Source organism: Schistocerca gregaria, chromosome 4 (genome assembly GCF_023897955.1).
Source record: "Schistocerca gregaria isolate iqSchGreg1 chromosome 4, iqSchGreg1.2, whole genome shotgun sequence".
In the NCBI taxonomy this organism is placed as follows: Eukaryota; Metazoa; Arthropoda; class Insecta; order Orthoptera; family Acrididae; genus Schistocerca; species Schistocerca gregaria.
The window spans coordinates 259094620-259107705 of NC_064923.1; the positions used below are offsets into that span (position 1 = coordinate 259094620).

General features: G+C 42.9%; 1 protein-coding gene across 5 annotated transcripts in view; it reads right to left on the bottom strand.

Annotated features, from left to right (window-relative positions):
* Positions 1-13086, bottom strand: part of LOC126267438 (adipocyte plasma membrane-associated protein Hemomucin-like) — a 250578-nt gene that overhangs the window by 126467 nt on the left and 111025 nt on the right. Inside the window, exon 2 of one of the 5 annotated variants that reach the window (XM_049972702.1) lies at positions 5604-5830. The exons of the other annotated variants lie outside the window; for them this stretch is intronic. The gene's annotated coding sequence lies outside the window, so the exon portion shown is untranslated. The remainder of the gene's footprint in view (positions 1-5603; positions 5831-13086) is intronic. 5 annotated transcript variants of the gene reach the window in all.

Here is a 13086-nt window from a genome sequence, read left to right on the forward strand (position 1 = left end):
TTTACGCTTCAAAAATATGGGGCATTCAAATGAAATCCGGTCAGTAGCGTAAAGTAACGATAACGATTTTATTAACTCAAAAATATTCAAACATAGTCGCCAAAACGGTTGATAAAATTTCCCCTTGCGGCACTAGCCAGTCGATTCCACCCTTGAAGAAGCTATAATCCATTCATAATAAGAATAAACCCGATGTAAACATTTCACTATGTATTCTTCCGCGTTTGCTGGAACATCACTGGATTTCCGTTTCACGTGGGACTGCAGCTAAGCTGTCTCCGAGTACTGTCAAGTACAGCACGCCAGGCTAGCCGCACAGTCTAACGCGCTGCTTCCCGCGTGGGAAGGCGTGCCGGTCCCGAGCATGAATCCGCCTGTCGGATTAGAGTCGAGGTCAGGTGTGCCGGCCAGCCTGTGGATGGTTTTTAGGCGGTTTTCCATGTGCCTCAGCGAATGCCGGCTGGTTCCCCCTATTATGCCTCAGTTACACTACGACAGCGATAGCTGCGCAAACACTGTCCCCACCTATGTACACCATAATTACTCTACCACGCAAACATTTCGGGTTACACTCGTCTAAGGGTACCATTTGTGCTGTGCTTTGCGCGCACATCGACTTAGCGATAATACGGGACAACAGCTTTACCAGCGAATTTAGATTGTACAGCACTGGCCTGTCAGCTGGTACAGCTATCCTGCTGTAACGTGGCCAGTGAGCCGTGGTAAAAATGGCTGTTTTGAAGAGCGCGCCGAAGCACATAGTGTGAAGCAGTCGCCCTCCGTTTCTGGTGGTGGCGCCGCTGTGGCAATCGCAGCTCTGGTGTCTCCCTCTGGTGGGAAAGGGGAAAGGTTGGCTCTTCACGTGCATTTAAGTGGCGCTAGGGGGAGTCTGGTCAGTTGGTCAGCCGGGTCAGTGTGGGCCAGTCAGAGTCTGTCTGTCGTTCGGAGTGCTAGTATGTGTTAGGCCACCAGTCTGCTCGAGTTTGTTCAGGCAATGGTAATTGGCGGTTGGATCGATCGGTTGGTCGGTCAGGCACTGGGACACAAGATGACGTGTCCATCTTGAGCGTCGGCGCATGTGAGGTCGCCACCTCAATCCAGTGGGCCGCGACGTATAGCGAGGGATAGTGGCTTTGTGGCCGACACGAGAGCAACAGGAATCAACCCACGACATCGGGCTGGCCGGCGCGAGCTGCGACGCCGTGAGACGGGAGATCGGCGCGCCTTCCTGCGTCCGTTGAAGCGGCTGCAGCGGACGGCTCGGGAGAGCGTTTTGGGGGTCTGCGCCAGGTCTTCGCCAGACAGCGCAGTTTATTAGAAGTTAAGTGATTCGTGATATGTTGTTTCATTTACTTGTTAAATTCTACTTGTTTTCTTAGTCAGTCTCTCGTCCCCAGCTTGCTCGCCTGTCTCTCGTCCGCATTTGTTAGGCAGTTAGTATCTGTCTGTCTGTCTGTCGGTCTGCCGTATAGTAATAGCTGCCTCTGTCATGTTTGTCGTATTCTGTGTTAACGAATTAATTGATTAAGATGTAAAGGCTGAATTCCTGAAATATGTTTTATATTGCCTATCATTGTACATTTTATGTAACACTTCATTTCATGGGTTTTTATTTAAATCGTCATTTTAGTATATAAAGTTGCCACCCTTCCACCGTAAGAGTTTTCTTTTAAAAACAAGTTGCACTTTCGGTGGCAAGTAGTTTTTTTTTTTTTAATGTGAGTGTTTTGTATCATTTCCATCCCTCCTACGGGGTGCATAGTTTATGTGTTTGTGTGAGTTGTTAAAATTTTTAGTTCAAAGTAATCTGGTGTGTGGCAGATTTGCACCAGTGTTGTCTTTCAGAGGTTGTTGTGAGCGGTCGTGACTACGGCCGTGTTAAAAGGGAACGACAAGCTTCTCAGCCCGAAAGCTCATACAGTTTAAAAAAATGTTATTTCTGTCTCTGAATAAATTGTAACTTTATATTTAGAGGGTACTTTCTGAACATAATTTTTTAATCTGTGTTTGTTTTAAAGAAGAAAGGGGTTTTAGTAATAAAATATCCATTTGTTGAAATTTAATTTGTTTTCATCAGTTACCCACTGGCAACTACTTCCACGCTCACATAATGTGATTAAATGTGTTAATGTTCTTGATGAGTCGCTAGTAAATAAAGTAAATTCTTAAGAAAAGCTTTTGAAAGTAAATTCACGGTTCAGCCGGCTGCAGTTCACACGTAAAAAAAGACGAGCAGAGGAGCAAAACAGCTTCTAATGTCATTTAATTTGTGAGCGGAATGAAGTAATACACTTCAAATATCCCACAATACGCTCCTTAGACGACTAGACGAAAAGCGCAACACGTTATCGTTTTTAGCTAACGTACTATTGTAATCAAAAACAAGAATTATGAAAATTCCTGACTTAACCAAAGCTTAATTTTTCTGCATAAGCTGTGTGTAACGTAAGAGAGTATTGAAGGATTTCACCATATAGTTAAATATTGAACCCACTGAAGGTATTGCGTACAGTCTGGTGATCTCTTAGCTCCTTCCGTATCGGAATCCAAGAAATACATTTCAGTTCTCGAAATGTCACCTGCTACGTTGATAACAAGCCTATCAACATCAGAATCCTCGTAGGCAACCAGGCGCAGCATTTTTCTCTTTTATGACGAGCCGTTCTATATCACGCCAGCGTTCGGCAGTGACGTGTGAAAAAGCTGCGTGCGTTAGTTCCAGTACGTCTGGCAGCTTAACCGTCGTGTTACTTCTCGGGCCAAATCCCTCAGCTTGGCTCCAGATCAGTTCTGTTGGTTTCATATTGTAATGGTACCGTAGCAAATGTAAAAATGCAGCATTTGTGTGATGTGCTCGATGCTCTGAAAGTGATTGTTTTTCATATTTCTGTGGTTCCAAGATGCCTTATTTATGCACGTAAAATATGCACGTAATATCCGGTGTCAGGCGTAACTGTAGTTTTAACTGACCCAGTGTCGGCCGCGGTAGTCGTGCGGTTCTAGGCGCTTCAGTCCGCAACCGCACGATTGCTACGGTCGCAGGTTCGAATCCTACCTCGGGAAGGGATGTGTATGATGTCCTTACGTTAGTTAGGTTTAAGTAGTTCTAAGTTCTAGGGGACTGATGATCTCAGATGTTAAGTCCCATGGTGCTCAGAACCGTTAACTGACCCAGTGAACACACGGTAAAGGTTCTAGTGTCATCGCAAGGTTTCTGAGGTCACTAAACTATGTTTTTAGTCAGCAATTTTTCACCTGCTGTATAATAGGCAGTTCACACATACTCAATATGTCCAAAGTGTTACCGCAGTGCCATTAAATGGGCTATAAAGAGTTCTTAACATGTCTGAAAAGAACATTAGATCTCTTTTACAAGTATTTTGAACATGTCTTTGTCTTATATTTCAGAAACAAGAAAAAAGTAATACACATATACAGACATGTACGGACTTCCTGAGGATATTTTCGTTCTGTCGGTACAACTACAAGAAAATTTGTGTGTGTGTGTGTGTTTTTATTTATCCACCAGAAGCGCTTCGCTTTATTGAGGTAAGGCTTCATCAGTGATCTGTAATTAAAGACATTTACAATTTGGCTTATATTTAAGACCGAAAAACAGTGCTTTAACAATATGTTGCTTTTTATTTACGATGATCTCTGCTTGGCTTCTTCCCTACATCGGGAAATACCGTCTGCTAGCACATCGTTGGTGTTTTCCTTCATTAGGCACTGATTATTGTAGTCTAATTTTTAGTTGTTCTGCAGAGTTAAGCATTTTTCATGTTTTATACAACACACTTTTTCGCAAATCACTGTTTGCTGTTTATTTTTATACTTCTAAGTGTATATTGTGATTTGTGTTTTGTAGTGTTGCCAACACAACATTATCATTAGTTTGTCTTTGACCTATATATTTTTTGCATGTTAGTTAATTGTATGTGTGTAATTGTATGTAATTATGTTGCTGTGTTTTTATATGCTGTGTAAGAGTGGTGAAGGAACAGTGATGGAGCTTTTATTTTTTTTTAAGTGGCGGGTGGTGGGGGTCGGGGGGGTGGGGGTGGAGAAGCCATGATAAGTGGTCGTAAGTGTGATGGAGTGTGAGTTGGACGAGAAGGTGAGGAGCAAGAAATGAAATGAGAAGGGGATGGGGGAGGGATTGGGTGGGATAGGGTGAAGGATGGAAAAGGCTCTTTTCCAAGCCATTTCCTCAGTTATTATATATAGTGTCTGGTATTCAATATTCCTCTGGTCCCTGAGCAACAGTTTATTTTGTGTTAATGTTTTGTGTACGTGAACATTTCCTTGGAAAGGGAACAGGCGTCTGTCTTTACTGATTGTTACGATATTCATATTTTTCTCAATATTTCTTGGTCTACGTATATAAGTACCCAGCAACCTAATTACATATAATTACACACATACAATTAACCAAGGTTAAAAAAAAACAGTATAGGTCAAAGGCAACTAGTGGCAATGTTATGTTGGCAACACTACAAAACAGAAAACACAATACACTTAAAGGTATAAAAATAAACAGAAAACAGCGGTGTGCAAAAATAGTGCTGTGTTAAACATAAGAAATGCATAATTCTTCAGTGCAACTAAAAATTAGACTAAAAGTATCAGTGTCTAATGAAGAAAAACACCAAAGATGTGCTAGCAGACGACATTTCCCCATGTAGGCGAGATACCAAACGGATATCACAGTAAGTAAAAAGCAACATACTGTTAACGAACTGTGTTTTTCCATTTTAAAATACAAATCAAATTGTAAATGTCTTTATTTACAGACCACTGGTGATGCCTTACCTCAATAAAGCGAAACGTGTTTGGTGGATAAAAAAGAACATGCATTTTCTTGTATTTGGAACTCAGAACGAAAATACCCACAGGAACTGTAGAGCAACTAAGGACCGCACAAATGAAGAATTCACAGACTTGTAGGTCTAGAATGACAAGGATGGGACAGGTGTCGTTGCTATAGGATGATACAGGACAGACAGAATTCCTATTTGGTGTGATGAATTATAGCTAACTCTAAATGTAGATAAATTTAAGTTAATGGAAATGAATAGGAAATACAGTCCTGTAGCCTTCGAATACTGTGCTGTTTCAGACAGCCACGTCGATCAAACACCTAGGTGTAATGTTGCAAAGCTATAAAAAATGGAACGAGCACATAAGGTTGGAAATAGGAAAGGCACATGGTCAACTTAGGTTTGTTGGCAGAATTCTAGAAAAGTGTAGGCAGCGTATAGAGCAAATGTAGACGGCGTATAGAACAAATGGGCGACCCATTCTTGAATACTGCTCGAGTGTGTGGGATCCCAACGAGGTCGTATTGGAGGAAGACATCGAAGCAGTTCAAAGGCGTACTGCTAAATTTGGTACTGCTCTGAGCGCTCAACACGCGAGTGTTTCGAGATGTTTCGAGAACTCAACTGGGAATCCCTGAAGAAAGACGACGTTCTTTTCTCGAAACACTGTTGATGGAGTTTGGAGAACTGGCATTTGCGACTGGATGCAGAACGAGTCTGATACCACCAATGTATATTTCGCGTATAGCACGAACACAAGATTTAATAAATTAGGGCTCTTACCGTGTCATATAGACTGTCGTTATTCCCTCGCTCTCTTTTCAGCTGATGGTGGCTTGCGGCGTAGGTACGTAGATGTAGATAATGAAGGGCACCACATTGAGCACCGACTTCCCGATTAGTAGGAGATGCACGATCGCTGAGTGCATCGAACTCGCACTCTTCCATTACCATCCAGCAACCTCTGCGGCCACGGTTAACAAGGCCGGTTCATAAGAGAAATAAGAACCCTAAAAATGAAAATTCTTTCATGCCACTTAAGAACATATGCCGCTTCTAGTAAGAACGTTAGGCACAATTTATATATTGTTTACAAATATCAACACCTAAACTTTTCACACTAGCTAAGGCCATAGAAACATGGTCTTTTCCGAATGCACTTCTAATCAAAAAGTGTTTTGGCAGCTGGAGTCCAAGCCTTTTGTTAATCCTGCCTTTATCCCCTAACATATATTTCCTTAGAAGCCAAGTAACAAATTTTCATAGATGTAACTTTAGAAATGTTTGAACATAACGAAATATCTCCATAAAAATTTTCTTTCCCTGAATTTCGAAAAACACTGAAACATGTATTTCTTTAAATCTAACTGCGAAGTCAAAAACAAATTCTCATAGACGCAATTTAAAAATGCTTCATTAACAATTTAGTAATGATTTACTTTCAAAACAAATTTTCAGCCTTATTTGGTAGAATTTCCAACAACGCTGAACCACGTATTTTTTTTTACCATGAAACAAAATACCAGTTTTCGTACTTCTAGCTTCAAAATTGCCTTAACAGCGACAAATTTTCAAAAATTCTCTCATACGCTACTTCATATCCTCAGGGTTGGAAATTCAAACAATTCCTACTAAACGATGCCTGTAGCATAACAGCAACTCCCTCTTCAAATTTCAAGTTTCTATGCTGAGCGGTTTGGGCTGGGTGATGATGAGTTAATGAATCAGCCAGGCCCTGTTTCACCCATGTTTTAACCGAGAAGTCGGATGTCAGTAATCATAGATGTAGCTTTAAAAAAGCTTTGCTGGGAGTTTAATAATGATTTAGTTCGCAAACAAAAATGCGGAACCACATACAACAATTTCTGACAGAGGAAACAAATACCAATTATCAGTTTTTGTAGTTCTAGTTTCAGAACTGCTTTAATAGTGCCATATGTTCAAAAAACCTTTAATCCTCTACTTCACCCCTTTAAGGACGGAATTTTTAAGAATCCCTTAATAAACGATGTATACGGTATAAGAGACACCCTCTTCAAATTTCAAGTTTCTATCCTTGGGCTGGGCGACGGTGAGTCAGTCAGACAGTCCGTCAAGAGAGCATTTTATTCGTTTACTGTGATTACCGTAATATGGAATAGAAGCAAGTAGACTGATGCATATGGACGATCATATCAACACGCAAGCACTCCTGCCTATTTTGGAAAGCTTTCCAGGGGATTCACATTGCTGCATTCAAGGCCTGTGCTGGAAACTGGTTTGCTGCGGACAGACTCGTGAGGGAACCGGTTGACTTTCACTTGGACCCCAAATGACGAGACAGAACAGGTATCAGAATATAAAAGCGAAAAGCGCCTTCCTTGGAGTCCAGAAACCAGTGGTAATGACCTCAGTCGCTCAGTTATGTATGTCGTTCACTTTTTGTGGCCGTTGTGCCAAACAGACATTCCCAGCTCTGATGACAACATTTAAGGATGAAGTTTAACGTCAAAGTGGGTCAAATTCGTGTGGTCGCTATTAATGAGAAGTTCAGTGGGCTGCATAGAACTGATCTGCTTTCCCTTTCTTATAGTAGCATTCTCTAAACTTGTTTGGAGCCATCGCTGCATTATGGAGAGGACGCCAGATACGTACAAGAACCTCCGCCATGTTTGACAGTTGTAAAAATACGGCTTGTACTGTATGTGGTCTAATCCGCATGTAAACACGATCTGCCATAGAGAAGGTATTGGGATTGTTGAACGACTGGAGCATTTTATTTGGATTTACGTCTTCAAAAACTTATTTATGTAGCTCCCGTCATTTTGCCTTCGTTGAGGATGTATTTTCCAGACGTTTTCTGATCTCAGAAGTAACTTTCGTTGCTTTCTTGCTGGAGTTCCAGCTTTCTCCATTAGCTTCTTGCCTCTGCCAATAAATTTAATTTTGCTTCCGGCATTATGCTTGGCAGGCTACGATTTGCCAAGAACTCGCTAGGTCATCAACATGCTAGGTCCAGTATCTCTGCTTGTGGAAATTCCTAGGCCATTTACGAATAATGTAACAGATTCCTCGTTTAACCACGCGCGGTTGTGAGGGGTCCGAAGTACTGTAGCTCCGTGACCGTACTGTTTGCTAAAAATACTTCTAGAAAGGGGAAAGCAGCAGACAATCGCAATATGGCAGGGGAAGCCCAACAGAGTTCCGGAACAGCTTTTTTTAAATTTCAGAGCTTTCCCATAAAACCATTCAGCCACGTCTAATAATGTGGCCGTCTAAGCGACCTTAAATCCCAGTCTTTCTCTTTTTCTTCTCTGTATAACTTCCCATTTCTAGGGAAGCATATCGTATTCGCCTGATTGATATGAAGGAACTACATAAATCCCGAACACGGAGAGTATTAAAATCCCATACCACCCGAAAACAAGTGCGCGCGCGCGGTCACGTGTCTACGTGTGTGTCTGTGTGTGTGTGTGTGTGTGTGTGTGTGTGTCTGTGTCCAATTTAGTAAAAACTGAGGTGACAAAAATCATGGGAAACCTCATAATATCGTGTCGTACATCCTTTTGCCCGTCATAGTGCAGTAACTTGACGTGGCATGGATTCAATATATCGTTGGAAGTCACCTGCAGAAATACTGAGCCATGCTGCCTCTGTAGTCGTCCATAATTGCGTAAGTGTTGCCGGTGCTGGATTTTGTGCACGGACTGACCTCACTATTATGTCCCACAATTGTTCGATGGATTCATGTCGGCCGATTGCGAACAACTTGTACCATGGCGCGTTGTCATCCATAAAAATCCATCGTTGTCTGGGAACATAAAAGTCCATGATGGCTGCAGATTGACTCCAAGTAGCCAGACAAACATTGCCAGTCAATGATCGGTTCAGTTGGATCAGAGGTTCCACCAATCCATACGATGCAAGCACAGCCCACAGCATTATGGAGCCACCACCAGCTTGCACAATGCCTTGTTGACAACTTGGGTCCATAGCTTCGTGGGGTCTGCGCCACTCTCGAACCCTACCACAAGGCCTTACTGACTGAAATCGGATCTCATCTGACCAGGCCCACGGTTTTCCAGTCGTCAAGGCTCCAACCGATACGGTCACGAGCCCAGGAGAGGCGCTGCGGGCGATGTCGTGCGGTTAGCGAAAGCTCTCGCGTCAGTCGTCTGCTGCCACAGCCCATTAACACCAAATTCCGCCGCACTGACCTAACGGATACGTTTTTTGAACGTCCCGCATTGATTTCTGCGGTTATTTCACGCAGTATTGCCTGTCTGTTAGCACTGACAACTCTACGCAAACGTCACTGCTCTCGTTAGTTACGTGTAGGTCATCGGTCACTGCGTTGTCCGTGGTGAGAGGTGATGTCTGAACTTTGGTATTGTTGGCACGTTCTTGACACTGTGGATCTCGGAATATTGAATTCCCCAACGATTTCAGAAATGGAATGTCCTATGCGTCTTGCTTCAACTACTATTACGCGTTCAAAGTGTGTTAATTGCGGCCATAATTACGTCGGAAAATTTTTCACGTGAATCACCCGAGTACACATGATAGTTCTGTGACGAAAGGTATTTGATATGTATTATTGATATTAATGTAAGCTGTTGATTGTTCAACAAATCGTTCCATATAGCTTACTGAACCGAAACCGTGTAAAAAGTGAACACTGCTAGTTACTCAGATACATTCATTGCTGTCTATTAAAACTCCAACACCATACAGGCAGATGCGATAAAAATGTGAAATTAGGAATCAGTCTGTTTGAGTCTATAGCGTCAATTTATTTATTTTCCCTCCTAGCTACGGGTTTCGGTACACACTCCCATTCTCGTGCTATCTCTTGGCTCGCTGTCGTCATCGCTCGCATCTCAAGTATTTGTGTCAAATACTTCAGTAGCGAGCACCCAAAATAAAAACTGCGACATCAAACAAATTGCTTTCAACAATGGCTAGCGCTCTGCCCTGATTGATAATAATCTATGAAAAAAGAAAATGAATAAAATTACATCCCCCCCCCCCCCCCCCCCCCCACTTTCTGTACGATGGCCAACAGCAATCACTCATTAGTTTCAAGGGCTAGTGGAAAATTTCCTATCTTGTCAACATTACAGATAGTCTTACAAAAAAGTCTGGCAACTACAGACCTGAATTCTATAACGCCAATATCATATCAAAATTTTTATAGAATAGTAAGGAGACAATGCAACCCTTATCTAGGAATGGTGTATATGTATGATCACTTGCAAGCATTGTAAAAATATATTGGCAATTAGGCTACGTGAAAATTAGAGAAGCTGGCGATTAAAGAAGAAAGGTTCGACATTCGATGATCATCTTCTAGCAGAGAGCCATCCATATGATGTAGAATGTGAATTTTTACATTCTGTCTGAAAAAAACAGAAAGATGACCCTACTGGAAATATGGAAATCAGTAAACACATGACACAGAATGCCAGCCATGTACTAAACGATCAGACTCAGTTTCCATTTTCTCCCCTGTTAAATGAACTTTTCGTTCCAAATACTACATTCAAACTGTAAATTCATTTTAGTTCTCATCATTTGTTATATGTGTCTCCACATAAAAACTTTTTTTACCCCCTTTTTAAGTTAATGTAATCATGTAATTTCTTATGTACCATATGTAAACAGTTTTCACTTTTGTATTTTCTGTACAAATAATTTCTGTGAAAGTCGAACGTCATATTTATCTGTATTTGCGACATTCAGTTGTCACCTGAGGAGGCCTGAGAAGCTGAAAGGTGATTTATGAGAAAATAAATACAATTTTTCCAAACAGTAGGAATTGTTTTTCTCTTTAATATAACATATATTTTTATAATTGTATTGGCTGCTGTCCTACCGACATTATGTCGGGAATATGTAAACGTGAAATTGGCGTGAAGTGTACGTCTGTCTTGGATATGCTAATGATTAGCATTTCAGAGCAACCACAAAAGCAGGTAGAAGTAACGTTATCTAAATTCTGTATGCAAAAATAAACTACACGTTAGGTTGCTCATTCAGCAATCGCAGTTGAATGTTGGTTGTCTGTGGTAATATCGTGTTTTGCGCGAGTGAGAAGTGGAAAAGTCAACCAGCACGTGTGGAATGTGATCGAAGTGGGATCGTCGCCTGTCGACAGTGCGCTCTATTGTTCTGGGATATTACTCCTCGTGTTGATCGAGATGTTCAGACTGCCATGCTGACATGAGATCGATGGATTCTGGAGGGCCGTACTGAACCCTTTGCAGCATCTGATGAAAAGTGGACATTAATATGGGGTGTGCCCAACCTTCGTTTTATGAGGGCTTCAACTCTGTTGGGGACACTTTCAATGAGGACAACACAACACCCAGTCCACGAGCGGAGAAAATCTCCAACCCGGCCGGGAACCGAGCTTGCATGGGAGGTAAGCACGTTACCACCCAGTTAAGCAGGTTGAGGTCTGAAGTGATGTCAACGTTCTGGCTCGTGCCAAAGATGTTCCACTGCGTTCAGAAAGGTACTATGGGTAGGCCAGTCAGTTCAAAATCGTTGTCCACAAAACATTGCCTTCCAGATGACAGAGTGCACTGTCATGCTGATACAATCAGTCACCGGCTCTGAGCTGTTTCTCTACTGTACGCAATAGGCAGTGGTGCAAAATGTGTCCATATCCACCCACATTTAGCGTTTTCCTAGGGGACCACATCCTATCCACGAAAAAACTTCCCCACCTTTTTCGTATCTCACTGTTGTTCACTAGTAATTCGCCATACCCAAACCTTTCCATCGGCTTGCCGCAGGGTATCATGTGAAAATGGCTCTGAGCACTATGGGACTTAACATCTGAGGTGGTCAGTCCCCTAGAACTTAGAACTACTTAAACCTAACTAACCTAAGGACATCACACACATACATGCCCGAGGCAGGATTCGAACCTGCGAGCGTAGCGGTCTCCCGCTTCCAGACTGAAGCGCCTACAACCGCTCGGCCACACTAGCCGACGGTATCATGTGATTCAGTGATTCATCATTCGCAGTCACTCCTTTCCAACCATCCGTTGTCTAATGGACAATGGACACCACATCCAACGTCCCATGACTACAGATGTGACAGCCAGGCGTTGCTAAACCATTGGACCCCATTCTTTTTTATTTCCGCAGCATTTGAGGCTGACTGTAGTACAATTTTACTGCCGCCAACTTATATTTCGCGGAAAGACCACAAAGATAAGAGAGATTAGGGCTCGTACAGAGGAATATAGGAAGTCATTTTTCCCTCGTTCTGTTTGGGAGTGGAACAGGGAGAGAAGATGCTAGTTGTGGTACGAGGTACCCTCCGCCACGCACTGGTGGATTGCGGAGTATGTATGTAGATGTAGATGTACACTGGAATTAATGTGTGATTCCTTGTGCTGATTTCAAGCGTTGTTTTACAGCCACCCCTCCGCAATTTGCGTCAATATGGCTTGCTGCATGGTCTCGGTTTAGCTATGGTTGACCCTAAACACTTCACCAACACTTGAGTTGGGCAGCTTTAGAAGGGCTGAAATGTTCGTAATGGATCTGTTACTCAGGCGACATCCAATGACTAGTCCACATGTTCGAAGTCACTGAGCTCTCCTGACTGATCCATTCAGCTGCTACTTCTACGCTACTGGTAACACAACACTCCCTGCCTCGTCATATGCTGACGGGTTCGCCTTTCGTCTCATCTAGTGATCAACTGCGGTTTACATATGTGTGTCCAGATACTTTTGGTCAGTGCATTGTTCGCACGATTTTGCGGGGCGGTACAGCCATGTCACACACCTTGAGTGGAGAAATGGGCTTGGATGCAGCAAGTTAAGAATCCACGTGGGCAGTGCAACGATGTGTGGAGGTGCACGGACTGTCAGCAAGCCGAACGCTGTTGCGGGATCCCTGCACACAGTAGCAGACAGCGGCGCCACGACGTTGGTGCGCCCACAACAATTTGCTGCACACAGGAGTGCTACCACGCTGTCTTTTCGGTCGAGTTCTGGTGGCGCGTACAGCATTATGGTAGACGTTTTGTGTGGAAGCTCCGACGAAAACGTGATATTGCATTCGTTATCGTCATACAGGACCATTACTGACTTAACGGCATAGTGCGCCATCGGGTTCGCATACCTGGACAGCAGCCGTTCATTTCTGGCGTATTAAAGCTGGGGGCTTTACCCTACTGCGAGCTCTACTAGACCTTATGTTTCAAGAAGATAACGCAAGACTGGATGTTGCTCTTGGTAGCCTGACCTACATCGATATAGCGG